General features: G+C 42.0%; 1 protein-coding gene across 1 annotated transcript in view; it reads right to left on the minus strand.

Moving 5' to 3' along the window:
• The window catches only part of LOC117895721 (frizzled-2), a 96417-nt gene that overhangs the window by 61722 nt on the left and 9825 nt on the right, over positions 1-24870 (minus strand). The window contains exon 3 of the mRNA XM_034803578.1: positions 9906-9958. The gene's annotated coding sequence lies outside the window, so the exon portion shown is untranslated. The remainder of the gene's footprint in view (positions 1-9905; positions 9959-24870) is intronic.

Consider the following 24870-nt stretch of genomic DNA (forward strand, 5'->3'; position numbering starts at 1 on the left):
CGAGTAGCATTTTGTATTGATGGAGGAGGCCTCATGCCTCATGGCCCATGGCTTATGCCTCGTGTGCCCATGTTCGTTTCGTTTCTCAGAAATGCCATAAATTCATCAATTATGACGGCTGGACATTGCCTGTGCAGTTGTGGAGCGGGGCATGGGGGGTTTTGCTTTGGGTTGGGCCTCAGATTGACAGCTGTCGCCACGAGGTAGAGAGCCCTCAGAGTGGCCTGCCTGGCTCCAAATCGTGTGAGTAATGTTGAAAATTTCAAGGATTTCATTTGTTTCTTTTTTTAATTGGCGAAATGGAATGTCAAAAACGGGAATTACTTGGGAGTTTTTGGGATGTTTGAATGGAAAACTTGGTATAATTTAAAGAAAAGAAAACTGCAAAATCAGAATTATACATAAATAATAATCATAAATATTAGCCAGTCGAAGCTGCGAAAAACGCGCTTTTGGCTCTTTGAACACCTGGAATTCAATCTATGTGCCTGCTGGAGCACTTCTCTTTTAATTGTATTCAAAAATAATAAATAATCTCTTTAATCAAACTAGAAAACCAAAGGCAAACACATCGAGCGACTCATTTGGAGCACTTCGAGTGAAAATCCCCTAGAAAATTATGAAATATGAATTCGAAATGGGGGAAACGCTTTGGACTAATCCATTTATGAGCATCCATCTAATTCAATGCCATCCATAAACCATTTCATGCGCCATCAGAGGAGTAGTTTGAAGAGCGGCGGGGGAGCGGAGGAGGAGGAAAAGTGCATTCATTTTCCCCGTCATGCCGCACAATTGCCAACACGTGTGCGGCGTGTGCAACAGCAGTCGCTCGGTCACAAAAACTAAACACTGGCGTCATTTAATTAACCCAACCAAATGCACTAGGGGTCCCGCCACGCAACCCCTGCTGCTGCTGCTGCTGCTGCTGCTACACAAACACATTCACAGAGAGAAGAGACCACATGATGATGATGACGATGATGATGGGGGTATCACTGTATCTGTCTCTCTTTGTGTCTCTCGCTCTCTGTGGGGTTATGCCTGGGGCTTAGACCTCGTAAAATCCGAGGAAAAAGTTATTTTTATGCGCTTTTAATAGAGGACTTAGACAAACCCCCTCCCACACCAACACCATCACCCCTAGATAGCACCCCATGGGCACGGCACCCCCGTATCATCATCGTATTTCATGTTTATGAATGCATTTTTATTATGATTTTTGTGTCTAATTTTTACGATCGTTAATTTTTGACGGGTCGGGGGGGAGCCCAGTTTACGACAATTACAACATGGGGAACAGCCAGGGAAAATCTCGGATATTGATTTGATCCCAAAAGAAAATGACTCAATTTGAAGCAAAAATCAAACATTTTGGGGGAAAAGAAATTAGTTTGGTTTTCTTATTGAGACATTTTCTGAACCGGAAAACTACTACAAGTATGATTAAAGTTAAGAGGCAAACACAAATGCTTAAGCCCTGCCCCAAAAAAGAGGAGGAAAAACATAAACCCCAAGGACAAACTCATAAATCTTTGAAGCGGGTAGGCAGCAGTAGCAGCCCCCCATCATACGGCAAAATCCAAAGAAGAACATGCCATAAAACACATGAGGGAGTGTGTAAATAACAGAAGGAGCAGCAGCAGCATCAGCACCAGAAGGAGTGGCAAAAGGAGCAACAGAAGGGAGCAGCAGCAGTGGCAGAAGGGAGCAGCAGTGGAAGGGGTGGGAAATAAGTTAGACCCAGAAACAGAAGCATTGAAGAGGAAGTAGTACGACGGATTCAGGGATACCATAGGGAAACCACTGAAGAGGAACTACTAGAAGAAGGAAGTTGGTACCAGGGAGCACCTCCACAGAATGAGGAGGATAGCACCTAAAAGAGAAAGTAGCACCGTGAAATTTTGGACAGCAGCAAAAGACCTACCTTTAAGGGAATTTGTATATTTTCCACCTCTACTAAATCATCTTTTTGTTTTTTTGGAATGAAATCAAAAACAGACTTCCTTCCATTTCACCCAAAAAGGGGGTTGGTCATTAATTTATGTAAAGCACAAATTATGATTGGATGGGGAGGGTTTTTTGGGAAGAAGGTCTATGGCAGGTTTCCAAGTAGGCCTATGGCCCCAAATGGAGCAGCCAGCAGCTGTAACACGTTGATTATGCCACGAGCGAGGCCTTCATGATGAAATCCATGGAATGTGCAGGGAGATGATGATGATGGGATGGTCTGCGAGGGGGTCTCTGCGGTTTCTTGGGCAGTGGCAGCTCCTTCCGACTCTCAGTCTCAGTCTCTGCCTCATTCTCACTCTATTTCTTCATTCTTTGGTTTAAGGGTAAGTGAAAAAGCACCGCAAAAAGGAGGCAAACCACACCAGCCAACCAGTCAGCCAGGCAGGCAGGCAGCCAACGACGTTGCTTAATGGCGCAAAATGTTCTGCAGAACAGAAATGATTTATGACACAAGGAAGTTAATTTATTAATTTGCCCAGAGAACGGCCTGTACATACTATAGGGGAATACACAGCACAGAGAGAGGTTTCCGTATTTGGGGAGAGAAATGTTTACGAGCCTACATTTCAGGCTGCTGGGGAAAGAAACTTAGGAGAAAACCGCTTAAACAAGGTCACAAAGATTGGATATTCGGGAGAGATTTGGGCAGAGAACAAGAGAAGGCATAAAAACCTTTGGGAAACAATCCAGACATAAATACGAAAACATTTCTTAATATTTCAGAAAGAGCTTCCTTAGAAAGAGCTGACGAAATCCGTCTTAAAACCACAACTGCTGAACCTTTAAGATAATCGAAATATATAAATCCCACTATAAAGTTGAAGATCTATGCGCATAAATAATGTAAAAGCAAATATTACAGAAAGACAAACAAATATAAACCCGAAGCAAGAATCATTTCAGCAAACTCTTGAGAGAGACATCCTCTCAACATTTCAGACACATTTCAGCATCTCTCCCCAGGAAGTCTTTGCGTCACTCGACCAACAGCATTGGATGCCCGAAAACCAATGCCATCGCCCACCGCACAACTCAATAAAATCAAATTTAGCTCATTAGCGAGCGAAACGAAGAAATTGATTGCAATATGTGCCTCGGCCTCTGCCTCTGCCTGTTGCCTTCACTTTGATCTCCAAAAAGCACTCAACGTAACCATAAATTGATGGACCAACTATAATATCTCCCTGTTTATAGGGTAAATGTCTGTTTGAGTGTATTGTGTGTATATATGTATATATAGAGAATGGGCGCTGATGGAGAGACGTTTTTTGTAGAGGAATTTAAATATGAAATTTGAAATATTTTCAAGTTGAATTTTTAAACATTTTTGTGGGGCTTGTTGATTAATTGCACAATCAAGCAGTCGAAATGGTTGGATTAGACACTATGCTACCCTGTGATTATTCTTAGTTTATGCACTCAATTATTGATATAACAATTGTCCGATTTCCATCAGATTTGGAAAATAAATAGTGATGACCATTCTTTATACAAATGATCCCGATTTCTTGAGTCTTTACGTGTTTTAACGGGATTAGTAGCTGGCATTTTATTATATACTCTATTAAGTCGAAAATGCTTTCCTCTGGCTGTCTCCTTCAACTTTCCTCACCCACATTTCAATCATCAAATAAATGCATAAATATATCGCCTATTAAATCATGAAAAAATCATGGAAAATCATTTTGCTGATGAAAAATTAAACCATTGACAAACAATTTCATTTGGCAGATTGCATAAAAGTGCTAGAAAAATGTGCGATGATGAGGGAGGAGAAACATTGGCCCCCTGTCCGTAAATCAAATGATTACAAAGAATATTCTTTGCGATATTCAAATAAAAAACAGAGAGATTTTCCTTTCATTTTTCTCGTTTTTATTTTCACATTTTTTGTGTGTTAAATGTTTGAGCAGTCGGTAGAGGGACGGCTGGCCATTAAGCTGTCAGCGGCTGTTCGAAGCGGAAATGAGAGCAGAGATGGAGGCGACAGGAAGTGCTGGTGCTGCTGCTGCTTCTGCTGGAGAGTGCGTTGTGTGAAAAACATCTTCAATAAAGGAAAATTGGCAATCGTTGTGGGTTAATTTTGATGGGTTTTCCATGGCGCGCACAGGGCTTTAAAAAAGGAAAGGGCCACTCCACTTAGTATGCATTATTAAGCAATTTTCCGAGCTTTTTTTGCTTGCAAATAATGTCTGATGTCCGAGGGTTGCAAACTCATCTGCTGGAGGGTTGGACATTCAAGCGGGGGAAAAAGTCCCTGATGTTAAGTACAGTTTAAGTGAGGTTTTGATTGTGTAAAAGTGAGGTTACTCTGGAATAGTTTAAGAACATTCAAAGATTAACCATTAAATGGTTGTATTTATAATAATAATAATCATAATTCTAACTTCAATACCCATCAAAATTCCCTTAACTGCAGCCATATTTTCTTCATATTTCTCCCCCCAACCAAACACATCAACCATAAATATTCCCACACCTCTCTATCCCCACACTTAAGTGAATAGAAAATGCTCTGGCCAACATCTGTTTTTCCGTGCTACAGAGATCTAATAAATTCTTTTGTAATAAAAATACATCATCAAATAAATAGTAGTGCCTGCCTGAATGCCCTGCCTGAATGCCGTGCTCTACATCGTATAACTATCGTCTTTTGGCAAATAAAATAAATTGCCTTTCCCCAAATTTCCCCAAACATTTTCCTGCTTTTCCTGGCCCATAAGCTTATCTCCTGGCCACACCACACACAGCAACAGCAACAGCAATGGGCGCTGGGCGACTGGGCGCCTCGGCTGGTAAAAGGGGTGTGGTGGGGGTCTCGAGCAACCCTTAAATCACATTTTGCCTAATTTTTCGCTGTCAAAAAACCTCATTAATCTTTCCCTGAGGTCTGGCAGTGGCGTGGAGAATGGCGCCCAGTAGCAGGACGTACGAGGAAATTGCTTCCAAAAAAAAAAAAACCCCCCACACACACACACCCCATCAAAGAGCAAGAGGCAGAGGCCTGCCCTGACATTCTCCCTTTTGTTTTTACCTTTCGAAGAGAGGCGGCATTAAAAGAGAGAAGTTCGAGAGAAGTTGCCCTTGAAAAATTACCCACTCGTATGTCAACCTCCCCCCAAACAGGGAAGAGGGAGAAATGAAGCAACTCCCCCCTTCCGATGGTAGGCAGAGGGAGGAGGAACACCATGAAATTGTATGCCAAAAAACGTGGAAAAAAGTCGAGCGTTGTGTAATTTATTTAAATTTAAGGAGCACTTCAGCAGCAGTTCAGGGTGTCAAGAGTTCTTTTGGCTGTTTCTGGAGTCGACGGCGACACTTTTCTACCCCTTTTTCCACCCTCTGTGCATATTGATTTCTTGCGTAATCTTTGTGGCACGCCCACACCTAGCCCACTCCCCGTTCTCCACACTCCACTCCACTCTCTTTCCAATTCCACTCTCCTTTCTCCGATAGTGTCGTTTCGCCTTCTTCCCCATTGACGCTTTCATATTTATTAATGAGGCGCATTTGTGTTTGGAATTTATAATTGGGGCAAGTAGCGTAGGGGCGGGGGTGTTAGCACTCTGCGGAGCAGGGAAGGGGGTGGTGGTAGGTAGGCTCAAAATGTAATTGAGTAATTAACATAAATTATAATACATAATTTTGTGCGCTAGGCCTTTTTCCATAATTGTTGTTAGGTAAAATTGGATTACACACAGTCAGGAGAAAAGTCAGCGGAGGCGGGGGAAAAACTTTTCGCGCATTCACATAAATGAAAATTATTGTTACAGCGGCCTCCGCGCTTGTATCCTGCTTCAAGGAATGGAAATGCTCACTGCGATAAGCAATTTATGCTCAAAGTTTCGCATCCGCTGCAAAAGTTTTCCATTTCAACCATTCTGTTTGTGCCTCAAAGCCTCTCTCTCAATTGGCAAACTAAAATCAAAATCTGTAGAAAATCACAATCAGAAATTACAGCAGCAAGATGTGGTGGAGAATGGTGACAAGAGTGTGGCATGCAACATCATCAAAAGCAATGGAACAACGAGCTAATGAAGAAAATAAATGTGAAAGATGATTGACTCTCGGAGAGTTGGAGCGCAAACTTAATAATTTCTGACATTTGGCAGATAAGAGTCAGAAAATATTCAACGAGAGATGTGCAATAAATTATGGAATGGTTTAACTTCAGAAGGAAAATAGCAGGAAAAGTTACAACAGAAACATTTACAGAGGTCGTTGATTGCTCAATTCATAAATTGTGTTTCCTTGCCAATCCAATATCTGCAGTAAATATGCCAAGTAAAAATTGGTGGACTCGGAAATCTTTAAGTGTTTTTTTCCTGTAATAGGATCTCTTAAGCGTCAAGTTATATCTAATGCCACGTAATACATCCGCAATCCTTCTTCCATGCCACTACATTCCATAACAATAAACCCTAAACAGGGTATCACTTTCTCCCCTCAACGCCCATCCAAGAAATAAAGAAAAGAAAAACACTTTTCCTACGCACATGATGCCCGCACAGAATCGCTTCAGTTTCGTGTAGCTCCTGCTCCTGCTGCTACTGTTGGATTTTTCTTTCCTTATTTTTCCTGGGAAAAAGAGTGGAAAGAGTCCAACGGGTCAGGCAGTCATCCGTCAGAAGTTAGCAGCAGCAGCAGCAGCAGCAACCCTGACGCCATATTGAATTTTCCTATGTGCTGTGGAGCGGCTCCCATGTTGGCTCCTGTAACTCTGTATCTGTATGGAGTATCTGTGTGTCTGGCTGTGTGGTTGTAGCTGTGTCTGGTTCTGGTTTTGACACTGTCTCTGCCTCTATCCTGGGCTCATTCTGTGCTTATGCTGCCGGTTTTCATCCCACCTTGTTGCTGGCTGTCAGACACACACAAACACAGACAGACAGAGACAGAGAGCCAGAGAGAAACACACATCAACAGCATCGCTGACAAGGCTAACGCTGCTGGGATTTCATCTGAAGGATTCTGGGGGCATACTGTGCATAATTTTGCGCCTTGTTGTCATGTTTCATGCGGGGAAGCTCGGGAGCTCTGGCATCTTCGCATTTATGTGTAAAATGTAAATAAATGCGACAGCAGCAAAAAGGAAACGCACTTTTGTTGGGTTAGTTATGTTGCTTTAGGCTGGGTTTATGCGTCAGCAAAAGAAATTATGCAATTAGCAGAGAAATTTTAATCGAAAAAGATTATAAGTCTTTGGCAAAATTCTTCGATATTTCTAAGCTGATTTCAAATACACATCTGGATTTTGTTGCCGCATAAACATCTCTACAAGTGCGTACAATGGGCACTTGTCTGTGCTTCTGGAATAGAGTGTTCCGGGATCTGGTTACATCGTCAACGCCTCGAGTAAGGCTTCAATTGTGAAACCCCACCTACAAAAAAGGGGTTTGGACTCTGCCCACATTTTACCCTATTCTAAAACACACTTTTGCCCAGGAGCTAGGCAAACCAAGAACATGGAACAGGATCAGGATCAGGACTAGGACTATTACCTCCCCATGGTACCTTTCCGTCTTTCCTCAAACGTTCAAGCGTCAAAAGTTTTGATAGCCTCTGTGAGCAGCCTACTCAAGTGACTGCCCGTCCTCGCTCTTTGAATTTTCTCTTCAATTTTCTAACCATCTCTTCGGGAGTTCTCCCTCTAAGAAAATGGGGAAGCAGCAGCAGAAGCCAAGCGGCATTTTTCATCTTTAGTTCGGTGGTGGCGAGGCTGGGTGGGGGGTTCACAACATTTTTAACACAAAACTTTTATGTAAAATGTCTTCCCAGATAAAAGTTTAAATTGTCAATTGAAAATGTTTGTTGGGTAAAAGTTTTTTTGATTAATTTTCACAACGCAGCGATGACAATGACCCGATGGGAGGGAGAGGGAGGTTGGGCGCCGGCACGAGGCAGAGGAAAAGAATTGAGCACATTAACGCTTAGAGATACAAAAGAACAGAGAGGCACACAACAGATAGATAGAGAGAGAGAGAGAGCAAGAAAGTTACACGGAGAAAGAGAGAGAGAGAGAAGCACTTGCGATTTGCATGTGAAATGTCTTTTCAAATAGAATTTAATGACAGAAACAACAAACAAACAAACAAACACAAAAAGTGAAGTGAAAGCAAATAAATTTCGTAATAAAATCTAGAACGAAACTCTTTTTAGGGTACTTGCCGTATTTGATTTAGTCTTTTATTTCTTCAGCTTTTATTTGAAGATGTGAGAAATTCCTTTAAAGTAGCATCATAAATAATGATCATAACTAATAGGTGGCAAAATCAGGTTGCATTCAGAGAAAACGAAACAAGTTGCATCCTAATTTTTTACAATATTTTTTCCTATGTTTCCTGGGTTCTGTTTCTCCAATCTCTAGCTTTTTCTTTAATCATCCTCTCTATTTAAGTTCCCCTGTGCCATTATCTGTTTACTCTCATTTCTCTTTCCTTTCTCTCTCCAATTCTGCACGTTTTATCCAGCCTAAAACCTTTGTCAAACTCATTGCCACTTGGTCCGGGACTGTGGCTTCCTCCTTCTCTTTGATTTAGTGTTCGAAAAGCCATTTTGTACAATTTCCACTCGATTGATTTCGCAAATTTTCCGCCGCAGCATACAGTCCGCAGGCCATACAACCAACCATACAATCTCCCCCCACATCCAAGAAAATTCCCCAACAGCAGCAGCGACAGCAGCAGCAGGTTCCTACACTTGTAATGCCTTTTGCCCTGTAGCCACAATTACCCAAAAAGCCGAACTTCCAATTCCAATTCCACAGTCCCCAAAAACCCACCCCCACATGCATGCTACTTATTCGTGGGGGCCGGGTGTCGAATGGGGTTGGTTATGTGGGTGGGTGCCTGCCTAGGACTTATCGACTCGTAGATATCTCTTCTGGTAATGCAATTAAATCGCTACCCAAACATTCATTTCGTTCGGTTCGTCCCGCTGCTCGTTGGGGTAATTCATAAATATTTTATTTGGCCATCACACCCTTTGACCTGCTCCATAACTTTCGGTCAAAGAAGCACACAATGCCATCAACATACAGGAAAGAAAGATAGAAGTTAGATATACCCTGAAAGAGCGATTGTTTTAAAGACTCGAAGGACCAACGAGTGTGACGGCAACGAGTGTGAACAGATATGAGTATACATCATCGAGTATAACAGAAAATAGTAAGGTAAACACAGCAATTAGTTCATAATGCCAACAAAAATTTGATATCGTTTTATATTGATATCATAATTGTTAAGACATCAGCAAGTACAGCAGCACCGAGTATGATCTGTACAGCTTTTTCTCTCATTTGTTCATAGAAAAGACATAAAGAAGTAACCCTAACATCTGCTCCAAATAATACTACCCCTTGCAAAGGGTATCCTTGAATAAAAAAAAACAAGCAGCCATGATAGCTATGGCTATCGTTTTGCTACGTTCCCTGGCTTCATTATTACTTAACGCCCAAGCAAATTGCTTTTCCAGGACCACGACCAGAAAGGACTTGCTGGATTCGCCTGTTTGTCCATCACATTAGAGCTGCATTGAGTTTCCGGTTCGATGTTTTCTCTCTCTGTGTGTCTGGTTCCTGTGTCCCGCCACAAAAAAGGGTTAAAAAGGTGCGGTTTGGGCCAAGAGACGTCGCGGTTTCAACCCTCAAAAAGGATAGCGCAAATGGACACCAGCTGCATTTGCTTTTGGCTGGTTCCTGTTCTTGTTCTCTTCCTTGTTTGCTCTTCCTGCCGTTTAGGACTTCCTTCCTTCTACTTGCCTTTATTTGGCTTTGATGTGCCAGAAATTAATTGCCTACAATTAGGCGTCCTGGCAAATGTCACTCACACATCTTTCAGGAGCAAAAGGACACACAAAGAGTGGAAGCGGTTTTGGGTAAAATGTTTGACACTCACTGTTCGGTTCCTGTTTTTTTTCGGTAGCTTAAAGGCTTCCAAACAAAAGTCTCCTGCAACGAAAGAAGCAAACGAAACGATGTTTGTTAGTCCAAAAAAGTTTCGAGATGCGGAAAATAGACTCCTGAAACCTGAGAAAACACATGCCATTACATGCTCATACTTTTCCCGTGTAGACTTGTGGAATGTCTGGCCATGTCACATGCCGCCTATCCACTGACCAGTCAGGGGCAAGAAACCCTGTGGTTCCGACGCCAGGACCTGGCCCCATAACCAGTCTTAGGACCAGCTTTAACAACGGAAAACTTCCCACAAAGTTTCCGTCGAGTGCCTCCTTTTGCCTAATGAAAAGAGTCTGTCATTGACTGCGAGGAAATGGAAAACTTTTCCATAGACGCTCCCCCCCACCCAAAAAAGAAAAGTGGTAAGAGATTGCTTGTCCAGTTATGGCCTGTGACAGGCAGTTACTTTAGTTTTTTTATTCTCTATACCCTTTTCTCAAAGATTACTATGGGGTATATTCAATGTGGCAGAATCATAAAGAAGGATAAACTCTATTAGGTTGCAACAACTAGTTGGCTGCTTTAACGCCTTAATTAAGGAAAACCAGCCACAAAATATATAGTTCCCAGCGAAAACAACATTCATTATAACGTAGAAGTCTATCTTCCAGGTCACAGTGTTTCACAATTGCCAAAGAACTGGCTCCCTTCGCTTTTTCCATCGTTCCAAACAGGCAATCACATCGTATCTATATGGATCTTTTGCACAAAAGCCCTCAAATTGAAATAACCATTTCGCACAGACAGAAAAACTTGTTTCGTGCCAAACAGAAATTACATTTACTTTGTTACTGAATTATTTGTGGCCAAGAGGAGTCGTCCTTCCCCTCCCCACCCAAAGACATTCCTAATGGCGCATGGCGCGCACTGACCAACAGAAGTGAGAGAGATTTATTATCAACTGTCATTGTGGCAAGGACCACACATACGCTCTAGACTCGTATCTGTATCTGCTCTCTTGGCATCCCAACAATCATCATCTATCCCGCAGTCACTCCTCGCTCTCTCTCTCCGCAGAAAAACATTTGTTATAATCAAAAGTTCTTGACTTGTGCTTTGATTTCTCTGTTGGAAAGAGCGGCTCAACTTTTTGTGGACTGCTCGTAGTTTTTCCTGATTTTGCCATTTGTTTGGCTTAAGGTTGACAGTTCAATAAGTTTTTGGGGGGAATTCCTTCCTTAATTTCCATAAATAAGGTTCTTCCCTTTGCTACCTGAAGGAGGCTACTAATTACGCATACGCAACGCTGTCTTACGCTAAAACTTTCTTGTTGAGGTAAAAGTTGCTTAACCTAATGCCATTTCCATTTCCAATAACTTTTGCCGCTGCTGTTGCATTTCCCACACATACACACACAGTTGACATTTTTGGCCAAGAATCCTTTGGCCTGCCAGGCCATATATCGTTTTAACATAATTTCTGTGGTAAAATTAACTTTATGAACTGTTGAATGAAACGAAAACGAGAAACGAGATCCAGAACGAGCCACGCCAGCAGCAGCAGCAGCAACAGCAGCAATAAGGAAGCTCCTTGCCTCGAAGCTAGCGTGCCGTCTCTCACAACCTGCCACTTAAAACAAATAACAAAGTTTTGCTTAACTTTGCGGCAAGTCGTACCTTCCCCACCGTCCCTCACGGCGGTAGCAGCTCTTGGGGGAAATTATGGCCAGACACAAAGCGAAAAGCGTCGTCAACGACATCGTCGGTAGTGGTGGTGCGGCAGCTTTTGTCTTGGCAGGGAAAATCATCGACAAGGACTCCTGTCTGGGAAAAGCTTCTCTTCTACTGATGGCAAAATTACATATGAAAGTGGATTTCATTAAAAAGAAGTTGACTGCAGAGCGAAATATGGCAAGTAAAAGACATTTTAGCCGGAAAGGCGGAGGCTTGGGCTTGCCAGCCGCCAGCTTAAGGCGACTCTCGTTAAAGTAGCTTTCAGTATTTGACAGGCAGCCGGAAGATGAAGGAAATAATCCTGCAAGATATTTCTACAATTGCCAGAACAATTTACTTGAATTTCATTGCAGAAACTGCAGAAATGTTCCTCAAAAATCGAAGAATTTTCTTCCCTACGTTTCTTTAGCTCCATTTGCATCCCAAGAAGTTTTCTTTACTTTGAAAAGCCTTTCCATCCATCCTCCGTGCAGTCGCAGGTGGCGATGCCATGGCGACAGGGCAATAAGTTAATGCAAAATAGTTGGACTGTCTCTTTCAGGGGATCAGGACTAGGAGTGGAATTTCAATCAAACAAAAAACGCATTTTCCGAGAAGCTGCTAATTGGCTCTGAGGCTGATCCACAGACAGGCCATCAAATATCATCATCCGTAAAGGTGTAAAAAGCAATTCTAATGAGACGACAGACAACAGCCGACATGGCCTGGCTTGGCCTTCTGCCCCACCCGAACAATTGGCTGCAATTTCCACGTTTATGGCAATTTTGTTAAGCAATATCGTGGTGTTATGTGCGGAAAAGCTTTCAACCTCTTTAGTGGACGGTGGGGCAGGGTGGGGGGCATAAAAACGGCGCCAACTTCAAGCCCAACTTCATGAATTTTGAATGAACGCAGAAGGCACAAACTAATGCCAGTCTTTTGCACCACTCCCACACGGCAATGGCCATAAGGAGGTGGAGAAACCAGGAAGGAGAGCTAGCTTTTGGGGAGTCGAAGCTGCAGATACCCTTAAATACTGCAAAAAGAAACTCTGGAGACTAAGATCTAAGTTAAGCTGTGGCTTTAAAACTCCAAAACTTTTAGATACTTTTCTCTGGCTGATGGTTTACCCACTTTCGTTCTCACTCTGCCTCTCCCACTGAGGCTTAGCTTACACCTCTTTCTATCCTCTTCTTTTTCGAGGGTATTAAAAATGGAGAGCGTGGAATGGACCATTTTCCTGCTGACACAAGACATGGAGGAGCCATCGTTGTCGTTGGGGTCGTTTGCCGACTTCCGGACGACTACTTAGAGACGCCTAAACAGCTTCATTACTTTTATGGGGCTGACGGGCAACGGGCGGGAAAGCGCTTCATTGTCTGTATGTCTGCATGTCTGTTTGTCCTCTGGCCAGGGCGCAAATTTGTTTGTGTAAATTAAATGAAATGACTGTAAAAATGCCAAATAAGCTAATTTGTGGTTAGTTTTTTTTTTTTTTGTGCCCTCTCTGGCCTGTGTGGCTCCTCCAAGTTTTTTTTTTGAGTTATTAGTTCATTAGTTGGGGATGGTTCCTGTCCTTCCATGTCCTTTCAAACATTATCAATCAAAGGGCAAAACAACAAAATGGCCCTCTGTCATTTGCTCACTTGCGTTTAGGTCTGCTCTTCATGAAATGTTTATAAGCCTCAAACAGAGCAGAGCAAGAGTCCCTCCAATTTTGGTTTATACTTCCCCCCCAAAAGCGGGGTCCTTTCCCGTTTCCGTTCAAGCTGTTGTTGTGGTCACCATCCAGTGCCCCTGTGTCTGCTTGGGTTGGTTGGTCATTTTCCGGACTCGAACTCCATTCTCCGGCTGCATAGTAAATGCAGACAAGTCTTCCAACCATTTTCCATTTTTCCCCACTCTGGCGCTTTGGTTATTTTTCCTGGCCTGGCCATGAATTTTGCATTAGAGTTTAGTTAAAGTGCAGCTGGTGCGAATCCCAACAGGCGGGGTGTGCAGCGTGTAGGGCATGAGATATGGTTAGCGGTACCGTAAGTCTTTTCTTTCTATCCTATTCTGTACGGAATTGATGTGGAAAGAATGCAAAGCCAGCGCCGCTGCCACTGCCAGGGCCAGAGCTATTAACTATGTAAAAGGAGGTATACACACAATTTAAAGAGTTTAAAAATGGTTGTATTAAAAGAGAAAGAAAGATAGATAGGAAGTAGGAGACTAAAAACTGTGTAAACTAAAGATAACTGGAGGTACATAATAGGTGCGGAGTGTGAAGGTACATAATAGTCGTTGATTCAACCTTGAAAAGCAAATCGAAAAGCATATGAAAATAAAGACAAAGACTGCACGCAGCAAAGTAAAGTCCCGTTGGTTATTTGTCTTCACTAACTGCATGTGTTTCATTTCTGCTGAGAGCATAGTAAGAGATCGTGAGTCATCTCTTAATTGTGGTTGTTGTTGCTGCACAGAAAGAGCAAATTAAAGAGGAATAGAAAATAAGCATTGCTTATGCTTTATGCTTGTTCTTGTTGTTATTGCTGAAGTGAGCATTGAAATGAGGGATGTAAAGAATTGCAAGACTGAACAGAAGAACAGATCGTTACAGCAGATAAGAATGCACTCGATTTAGAATAAGAAAGAATGTAAAGCAAACTGCCTACTCTTGCATTAACTGCATTGAACTTACATATATGTAAGTATTCACGACTTTATTTTAAATTGATTAGATGTATTATTATTAAGTTTTAATATAAACTACTCAACAAGATTAATTTTTCTTCGAGTAAAAACTAATCCTCTTTAATCGCTTTGCAGTCTCAAAACTAATTCCTTTTCATGGCAATAACTATAATCATAAGATTATCCCAAGTCACCCAAAACTCCACAGACCATTACCCCTCATGGCGCCCAAAGCAACGATTTACTGGCTCAAAAACTTATAATCGAAGTCTCAACCACTGTGACAGCTGTTGTGATGATCCCCAATAACCATCCACCGCCATTAATCGCTATATGAAACTAATCCTCAAGTCATCTAAGCCTCCAAATTAACTGGCAGTTCCTTTACTAGTGGCGGGCCTCATCATTATTTTCGTCGGAAACTTCTACTCCTATGAATTGATAGGCATTCAAGTTCTTAGCATTTTCCAAAGGTTTTCCCCCCACCAACACTGAAGGGATACAGCTGCAGCTGAGCGACAACTGAGCAGCAGCTGCGACAGACCGAGGACAGAGTCCTGTCCATGGCGCTCCCTCAAATGAATTATAGCAAAAAGGCAACGGCAAGAGCAACAACAAGAACAAACTTTTGCATTATTTTATGAAAATGTTGTTAAACAAATTTGTTTGCCTGGTGTTTGGATATTTTTGTGCTCAACTGTAAGCGGGAGCGGAGCTCTGCTCCTCGTCTGTGCTGAAAAGTTGTTCAGTTTCTGTCACCGGTGGCACACCTGAGAGCCAAACAAGGAGACAAGGATGGGTCGTCGTCGAGTCATCCCTGTGCTCTGCTCTGCTCTGCTGCCTTGCTCGTCCTGTAAGTATGGTATTATAACTTTTTTCCCGCCATAATTTATGCGCACTTTATGCAAATTTTTTCTATAAACCAACCAGGAAGAGAGGCATGCGTGTGCTGTGCTGTGTGTGTGGGTTTGGTTCTTGTTTTTGTTTCTCAAATGTAAACTGTAAGCGGGCTTTGCTTTTTTTTTTTGAAAGCAGATATTCAACATGTTGGGGTGGGTATGGGGGGTCCATAAGAGCAGCGGCGCTACGTAAACGCCAGTAATTATACATTTTTGCAAAAGTTTCTGCCCGCTTGGCAGGTCTCTCATCCATCCATTGGCATTACCAATCCAGGGGCCAGGCGGCCAGGCAAGCAGGCGCTTATTTTTAATGAAAAAAGTTCCCCCAACTGGAGACTGGGAGAGCCGACACGACGCCTCTGGATGCTTGGGCAAGTTCTAATTGATTTTTAGATTGATATGCAAAGCAGCGCACAACACCGAGCAGAGATCCATGCCTGCTTGCCTGCGCCTGTCTTTTTCGATTGACAGAAAGTTTTTGGGCCCCTGTGGGGCTCTCTCCCTAGAACCCTGAACGCATAGGCATATGAAATTTCAATTAAAATCCCAAAATATGCAACTAATTTGCAATTTTATTTTATATTCAGCTTTGACAACGCTTTTTTTTTTAATCGGGCCACTCATAATTTATCAATTTGCCTGTCGTTTTGCGAGTTGATTTCATTTGATGTGCAATTTTTTCGGATAATTTACTCATTGAATTTCGGGATTTTAAAAGCATTTTGTGAACTATTGAGTTTTACGCTCGTTTGTTGATTTAAAGAAATTATTATTGAATAAACATTCGTTTAAATGATTAAATATTCAAAAAGTATTGCATTGGCTGAAGGAGTTAACATGGGATAATTATTAAATTAGTTGCCAATCAAATGGCCCATGGAAAATACGGGTATTTACTCAAATTACGAGATTACTTTTAAGGATGCTTTCATTGACGCATTTAATGGAATATTTGATATATTTTCATAAATAATAGATTTACATTTAATCGATAAAATGTTAGAATTTGTTCAATGCAATTTTCAATAAAGCTCTTAGGTTTTGGTTGATGAACAATCGCTGGCCAAGTAGATTTCCTGGGTTCACAAATATTCGTAAAACTAATACAGTACTTTTCCCCAGACACTTAATTGATTCACCAGCCAAACGCTTGCATATTCCAATAATTCGACCAAATCTTTAATTAAAAAGTTGTTTTCCATCTTATTTTGTCTTCCCATTGCCATGTATTTGAGAATCAGTCAGAACCAGGCCAAGCAAACAGTTACTTCTCCACACATCCGTACGATGGTTGGTTGGATGGCCCCATTTCAATTCATTGTCTAAGCTTTCCTTTTGGCCAAGAACTAAATCCAAATCCTCACACCTGTTTCAAACCATTCAGGTCTCCGCTCCGCTCTTAATTGAATTCGTGTAATTCGTCCGGCAATTCGCTTTTGTGCGCTTTCCCTCATGGTCCTAGTGCTTGTCCTTGCCTCTGTGTCGCTCTCTGGCTCTCTGGCTTAATGAGGACTGACAGGCGACAAGCGTAATTAAATTTTATTTTACTTTTACATGCAAATTCTAAGCGTCACGTCCTCAAACAGGCACGGTGCTTAGTCTTTTTTCCCTGGGTCTTGATTTGATTTTCCGAGGGGTTATCTCCCTTTTGTTTCTTTTTTTGCTGAGGTTATTTATGGCCAGGCAACGGGTGGTCCTTCAGGTGTAGCCCACAATTGACCAACTTAAATTTTCACCACCAAAATTGCTCCCAAAATTCAAGTTAGTTAGCCACACAGGAAAATCCCTATCCCTATTGATTTTTATCCTCTGTAAGTACGTTGTACGAGTATACGAAATTTGTGACAAGAGAGTGAAGTGTCTCTGGCTCTGGCTGTCGCTGACAATGACATATCAGACTCATTTACACATTTCATATACATAATATATGTGTGTGTATGCTCGAATTCTTTCCCCCAGTTATTGACTAAAGCAATTTGTATGCAAAATAGTTGTAAACAATTTTATATTCCTCCTTTTTCTCTGGGGAAAAATAAGTCAAGTGCATTGACAAGTGACTTGTTGGAAGGCATCTTCAATGATATGCAGGGCGAGAGAGAGAGAGAGAGAGAGGAGACTCGACTCTCGTCTCAATTGACATAGAAATCCATTTGCATTTCTCTTTTTAGTACAACATACTTGATAGTTAGTTTCCCAGATATACAGAGAGAGAGGGACTGAGACAGCGGGAGAGATGAAGAGTGATGGATGGACAAAGAGAGAGCGAGAGTAATAGACAAAGACAGAAAGAGTGTTGAGTGTTTTGCTGAACAAGTCGGCAAATTCTTTTAATTAGCCCATTGCCTTTTATAGGCCAAAGCGAATGCATTTGCTTAGACGTTTGAGTGGGCGGCGTGAGAGGTGCCGGTTGCTGTGTGGCTGGTTGGGCTAAAGCAGTTTGTTTGTAAAGAAAATACAATTTATTTGAGTTGGTTTAATTAGTTAACTAACCCAGACGGCTGTTGGTTGAACTATTTGAAAGGTTCTCTCTACACTCTCGACTCGAAGTTTATGTATTTCTAAGCATACGAAAATGAGGCTAAGCTAAATGCACAATTAAATGCGAATTTCCTGTAATTTGAATTGAAAACTCTTTAAAAAATCAATGCAATACGAATTTAGCACACTTTTATGATGTTTTCCCTGTCGATTTTTGCTTGAATTACTCGGCAATCAGCTAAACGTGAATCATTATTAAAATGATAGTGTATAGGGTAGAGCAACCACTCTTTAGCTGGTAAACTCACTTAACTATAAACTAATTACGGTGTCTGCTAAATGTTTATTCCATTTAGTTAAAGCTCTGACGCCATCCACATCGAGTTTTCAATAAATGTTAATTAAAATGGCGCCTGCTGCAGTTGCCCCAGTTTCTGTCTCCCCCTGCAGCTCTGCTCTGCCACACAGGCTGGCACCACTCCATCATCCAATCCAATACGTCTTTCAGTTCGCTAGCTCGTTCCATCTGCAGTCTGGTTGTCAGCAGCAATAAATAGTCAAGTACATAATACTTATAATTTATTTTGCATAACAAAATAAGGAGAGAGATAAATAAAAAATCCGACTTATGTGACTAGATATATCCCCTACCCCTCCCGCTGTACCATCCACCCACTTTGACACAATGGTGGCTCTGTCACAGGCACAGCCGCCACCTCCGCCTTCTCCTCCCACAGTGTTGTGCCGCCTGAATCGCACTTACATTAGATTTATGGCAAAGTCAGTCGTCTAGCAATTTGCGTGGGTAAACATGCACTAAAACTCAATTTAGAGGCGGATACAAGTACAAATTTATATATACACTTGTATACGTATGTACAGTTCTTGCAAATTGTATGCTGACACAGCAGCATTGAGGCAGGGCGCCCAATTTAATGCGATTTAAGAGCAAGAGCAGCAGCAACAGCAGCCACCAGCCAGCTAGCAAATTGAGCGAGCGAGCGAGCCACTTGAACGAATGAATGATGGACTGATGACGGGACCTGCACGGGGCGACATCTCAAGGAACAACAGGGGTAAGAGATACGATTGTAGGATACCCTATATACAAAGAAAACATCTGAGAAAACATAGTTCAAACTTAGAACCATATTTTCTTATTTTTCTATGACAAAAATCATAATAAAGTCCATAAAGAGTATTCCATGGTCGGCAAGAATGCATTGCAAATAGGCAAATGAAAACAATAACAAACACATGCAGTAAATCGCCTTTGGTTGTTTCATATAATTCAATGAAAATTTTTGTTTTTGCTGAGAGCGAGAGCCTGAGACCGAAGAGCGTCTCACGATTGCTGTTGTATTTATTGCTGAGAGCGCATTGGCATAAAGGGTGTAAAGATAATTGCCAGAGCGAAAAGAAGATCGGATCGAGGCAGATAAGACAGCTGTGACTCGACTCCGCTGCAGTCAATGAAGAATAAACAAAAATGCAAAAGAAATCAAAGCAGACCGCAGCGTTGGGTGACAAAAGTCTAAGCCCTTCCCTCTGCTCTTAGCCCTGTATACCCCACACACCCTAGACGAACTATGTACCAAAGGTGCCACAACAATAGCTCTCATTGGGGCAATGATAACGATAGCAAAGGCAAAACAGCATTCAAAGTCTCGGGCAAGTCTTGTGCTACCCCGGGCCCGCCTCACATTATTAAATTACAAAAACACTCGCGCGTATCCCCCCTGTGCCCATCTCTCTCTCTCTATCTCTCTTACTAAGTCCTACTATATCTCCATCTCTATCTTCGTTACTCTCTCTCTCTCGCTGCGTCTCGCCTCCACCAATTAATCCCAACTGGATTTCGCATAAAGATAAAATGACGACCAACGCAGTGAAGCTCTCGACTGTCGGCTGAGTCGGCTCCCACTGTCACTGTCTCTGGCACTGCCAGCAGTGGCACTTCTATTGCTATTGCTCTGGGGCAATCCCCAATCCATCCCCAAGCATCACGACATCCCCTTTGCTACCACGACATTTTGACAATTTTCCAAGCGCGTGGCGAGGCGTAGCGCCGCTCCCCAGCCACCCACTTGATACAAGCAGATAAGTCATTTTTATGTGACACTTTGCCTTAAATATTTCACATTTTTTGTGAGCATTTTTTTTGGGTGGGGTGTGTGGGGTGTGGGATGTGGACGAGGCCCATTATATAACTAAGCAAAGGCCTTATTTCACTCCATTCCCCACATTTGGCCCCCTCTATGCTCTCTCCCACTCTCTGGGCAATGACACTATTGTGTATTATAATGGATACTGCGCCTTTAATGGTTGACGATTTTTAGGCACTGATATGCTCAAGACGTCGACGACGGAGACGACGGACAACGACTAGAACGGCCCCCGAATGACCTTCATTGCCAGTGGCTGCTCCTGGGGTGGCAAATTCCATTGGTTTCTATGAAAGAAAAAGATGAAATAGAAGTGGAATACTATGTGGTTCCCATCAGAATGAGTGTTGTCTGCAGATAATCAAGAAATTCAAAAGTTTTGTGGGGGTCAAAGGAGACTCCTTGAATGGTTTGTGGTGAAGAACAGTAAAGAACTTTAAGCAAACGGGTGGAAATCTTCTTAAAAAGGGTTTCATATTTTCTCTCTCCCATTGTGACTTAGCAGTGGCTTCGTGGCTGCGTTTAATCCCTGATGTATGCCCTCCATCTGTTGCTCCTTGAGCACCCTTCTGAATGTGCCACCAAGAGATAACTTCTGACACATTCTCCTGCCTCCACCACACTCAATCATTCTCCACCTACCACCCCCAGAGGCATCAACCAAGCTGCAGACACACGATTATTCTCTACAGCTTGAAGTGTTTCTTTTTTTTGTCTCCTTGTGGCAAGTGGCGTGACCAAAAGCGGAGCAAGTGGGTCATCAAGAGAGCCACGAAATAGCCAGGGGCCTGTCTGTCTGTCCATCCAACCATCCCATTTGTCATTAACATCATTTGCCACTTGCCGCAGTTTGCTGCACATTTTCGACTGCAATTTAGCATTTGTATTTGGGCAATTTTTGCAACTTGTTTGCGATTTTAATAGCTCCGACGGCCAACGCGACACGTTCTAGCCTAAGTATGGCCTGCGGCTAGCCGCCTTAAGTTGGTTAACTGGTTTCTGGCCAACAGAAATCGAGACGAGAAAATAGAGTCATTTGTTTTTGGTGTTGCCTGGAAAATTAATTGAATTGAGACTCTCAAAGTTGGAGTTGGATAGTCCCAGGTGAAGGTGGAGGTGTGGAGGTGGTGTGGGCATCACATTTCAACAGCTTTTGGCTTAATTATAAGCCCCAGCGAGACCCCAGAGCGCGACACTCGAGTTGCCTGACTCTCGAGCAAATGAAAAAGTTGATTGGACAATGTACGGATAGAAAATTTTCAAAAAGAGTCAACACAAATTATGCTTTTGTTTGGGTTATTATTTTTACGCATTATTTACACACCTTTGTGGTTTGTTTACATTTCCCCCCAGCACTCTATAGGGTTTAAGCCGCAGCTTTGCTCCACGCTCACGTTCATTTTATACGGGATAGATGGAGGGAGGGAGAGCGGGTGACCTCGTCCGCTCTACAATTTCAATTTCAACGCCTTCTCAATGTTCAGGTTACCTTGATGGGGGACGGGACTGTTGGGGATTGTGCCTGTATGCCTCAATTGATGGCAGATCAATTGACATGCGGCTCTCGGCTCAATTTTGTCATGCCTCGTTCTTTGCGTTCGTTGCGGAAATTCTCTCTAATTTGCGTGGGCACAAATACAATTTTGATCGATAATTTTTTAAGAGGCTTTTTTCGTCTCCCGTTTCAAAATATTATTAACTGGAAACTGAAACTTTTGTGTGGCGTATAGCAGGGGGGAGTGGGTACTCGAGCATTAGGCGATGACACTGTAAAATGACTTGTCAACAGTGGAAAACGGAAATTATTGGGAAGTTCATTAAGTGGCGGGAAGACTTACAATTGATGCTGGAATGTGTATGGTTCTGTTTGGGATTGATTAAGTACGATTGAATGACACGATATATTCAATTTGAAAAAATACAACTGTCACTAGGGTAAGTGAGTGTATTTAAGATATTTTAGATCAAATGTAGGCAGTTTTGAAGATGTTTTACTCATCAAAAATCTGCTTGCACCAAGACACCAATTGTCTGCACAGTCAATCAATTAAAGGCTTGAGAAATATTTGTGGCAAAATTTCCATTCCTCAATTAAATTTGTAAATTTGTATATCAAATACATCACATTAATAAGCTAATCAATTGAGTTATTTTGATTTAAAGAAACTTCACTACAATTTACACAAGTGTTCAATGAAGTCTTCCCACAATTTCTCACACATTCATATGTATCTCTACTCTCTCTTTCTCTGGCACAGCGTTTGACATATCTTTAATTACACAGAATGTTATTGTTTTTATTAAATTAAATTTCAAGTGTCTCGCTGACAGGGCCGGGCTGGGCCCTCTTGATAAAAATATGGGAGAAAACCATACAATATTTTTGTGTATTTTACATATGCAAATACATTTTCAGCTCTGCATCTCTGGCACTGGGTTTTTCCTCTTTTAAATTTTAATTGCATTTGTTTGTTGTATGCTTTTGTTGGATTTTTAACAAGATAATAAATAAATAAATATTCCCCTTGTTGCGTACTCGTGTCATGTACGTCAAATGCACTCGACTGAAGTGAAATTTATGGAAAATTTCGACATATTTTCAACCCAAAAATAGTCCGACTTTTGAAGCCATGGATGGAATCCCACAGCATACCAGAAAGCCGATTAATCAAACTAATTTGAGCTTTTGCCGCTGCCTGTCGCCTCTATTGCCTGCTATGCTAATCACATTATGTCGCTCGGTTTAGGGTGTCCTCCAGGATTGTAGCTCAGCGTATGTCTATCAGCAGACTGGCAGACAGCACTGTCATTTTCATAATTGGCCCAAAAACCCAACAACCGAACCGCACAACTATTAGCCAGGCACTGAAAACGACAGCACAACAGCCAACAACAGCCTGACGGAATGACAGACGCACTAAATGCTGACCAAAATGATGGACACACGCTCCTGGGGGAAGAGGATGGACAACGTTTTTGCGTATGAATTATTCATGACAACTAAAATAAATCCCCAAATTATCGGAATTGTAGGAATAATAATTCCAAAAATTAGTTTAACAAGAATTAAAAATATATATTTTTATATAATTTCATTTCTAGGGTTCAAGACATCTATTTTTTCATGCTAGATCTCACTGCGAAAACTCAATTTTTCAGAAAAAATGCCAGAAAATTTAATTTTTTGTGCAAAATTCTTTTAATAACCTATTCAAAATTTATATTTCTACTTCTCTCACTGTGGCTAGTCGGTCAAATTACACTTAAAATCAATGAATATCCTCTATCCAACATTCTAGTGGTCTCACTTTGTTACGCTTCAACCAACCCGCATAAACGTTGATGACGCCTGGCAACTCTGGTTCGTTTGCCCGGAATTGCCCCGTTATTAAAATTTAACGCCGACAAAAGCGCAAAATTGCCACATTTATGTACCGCACTGTCCTTTTCCACTCCTCCCACTCGTCTGACACCCCGTGCGTGCATTAAAAGTTTTTAAAATACACACAAATTGACTTTTGATGTTTCGCGGTTGATTTTCCCTGCATATATTTTTGCTGCTGTCGTTGTTTTTGTTGCTCTTTTATTTTGTATAAATGGTGCGTATAAAAGTTTATTAAATTTTAAAGTTTTCCCTGGGAAAACTGAGTGGAAATTCCATATAAAATAATTTTTCAATTATGCAGAAGAGCACCGGAACGGCAGAGAGGGAAGGGAGACAGGCAACCAAAGGGCAGGACAGGAATGAAATGGAGACAAACGCTATGGATTCCAACTGGTTTTGCCACTTGGCAACGGCTGTTGCAACACTTTCATGGCTGTGTGGCACTGGAAGAACCTGCAACATACATGATGATGGCGTCATGTAATGAAGTTTTAAATGAAGTGCGACAGAAGCAGCAGCCGCCGCCGCACACAAACTCCCTCTGTCCTCCTGTTGAGGCACAACACGGGGGCACCAACTGCGGCGCGACATTTTGTGGCAATAACGTTGATGATAATGGCAGAGGACCGGGGGGCGCACACACACAGGACTGCCATGTGGACTCGCTCAACTATTGCCGAAAAATTTGGCAGAAATTGTAGCCAAACGAACTCTGAACTCCAACTGCATTTAGGGTTCCTCCTGTTTTTCGTGGAAATGCCAAAAGCCTGCCACTTACTGGGTTCCTGCCCCGACTCTAGAGTTTCTACAGTGTCTGGTTTGCCTTCTGTTGTGCACTGCGCTTGGTGTTCAACGAGCTGTCAACGTTGCTACTTCATATTGTTGTCGTTGTCTTCTCTTTGTTGGGGAATGGAATACGTAAACGTTTGCCAACTGCCCAAAAGGAAATTGCATTACGGTTGCAGATGATGGAAGAGCAGGACCTTTGTTTGGTAAGGCGATTTCTTGAATCAGTGAGAATCCCTCACTCCTGAAGCTCTCTGCCTTTCACAGTGCTGCTTGGCTAAGAGAATTTTGTAGCTACATAAACAGGTACATATACATTTTCTAATATTTCTGCCCACTTTCTCAGCTTGTTTTTTTAATTTATCTTTTAGTTTTTGCTCTCCGGCACCTGTTCCGAAATTTCACTTTGAAAATCCCCATTTTATGCCAATGCCAGACCATTTCAGCCTCTTCAATCAAATGACTGTTGAGAGTCGAGTACTTGATGCTGGCACTTCATTTCGGAGGTCCTCAGATGGTGCTGCTGCTGCTGCTTTTGTCATTAATTGCAAATATCAATCAGAAACAGAGACAAATCGGTGTGAATAAATCGAGGGACCGAACAACAGCCGTTGCACACATCACAGCAATAACAAAAGGCAGTCACACCAATTTTGAATAATTTGGCTTCACGCTTTTTGATTAACAGAAATCGTATACCCATCATATAGCGTATCGTTCGTTCATGGGGAATACCAATAACGAATAGCCGATGATAAAGAGGCGATCAAAACAGTTTAAAGACCGATCAAATGCTCGACTCCAAGCGGAGCGGAGTGGTGGTTATGTAAGCGGAAACATCTGCATAAATAACGGATGGAGG

This window comes from Drosophila subobscura, chromosome J (assembly GCF_008121235.1).
Source record: "Drosophila subobscura isolate 14011-0131.10 chromosome J, UCBerk_Dsub_1.0, whole genome shotgun sequence".
NCBI lineage: Eukaryota > Metazoa > Arthropoda > Insecta > Diptera > Drosophilidae > Drosophila > Drosophila subobscura.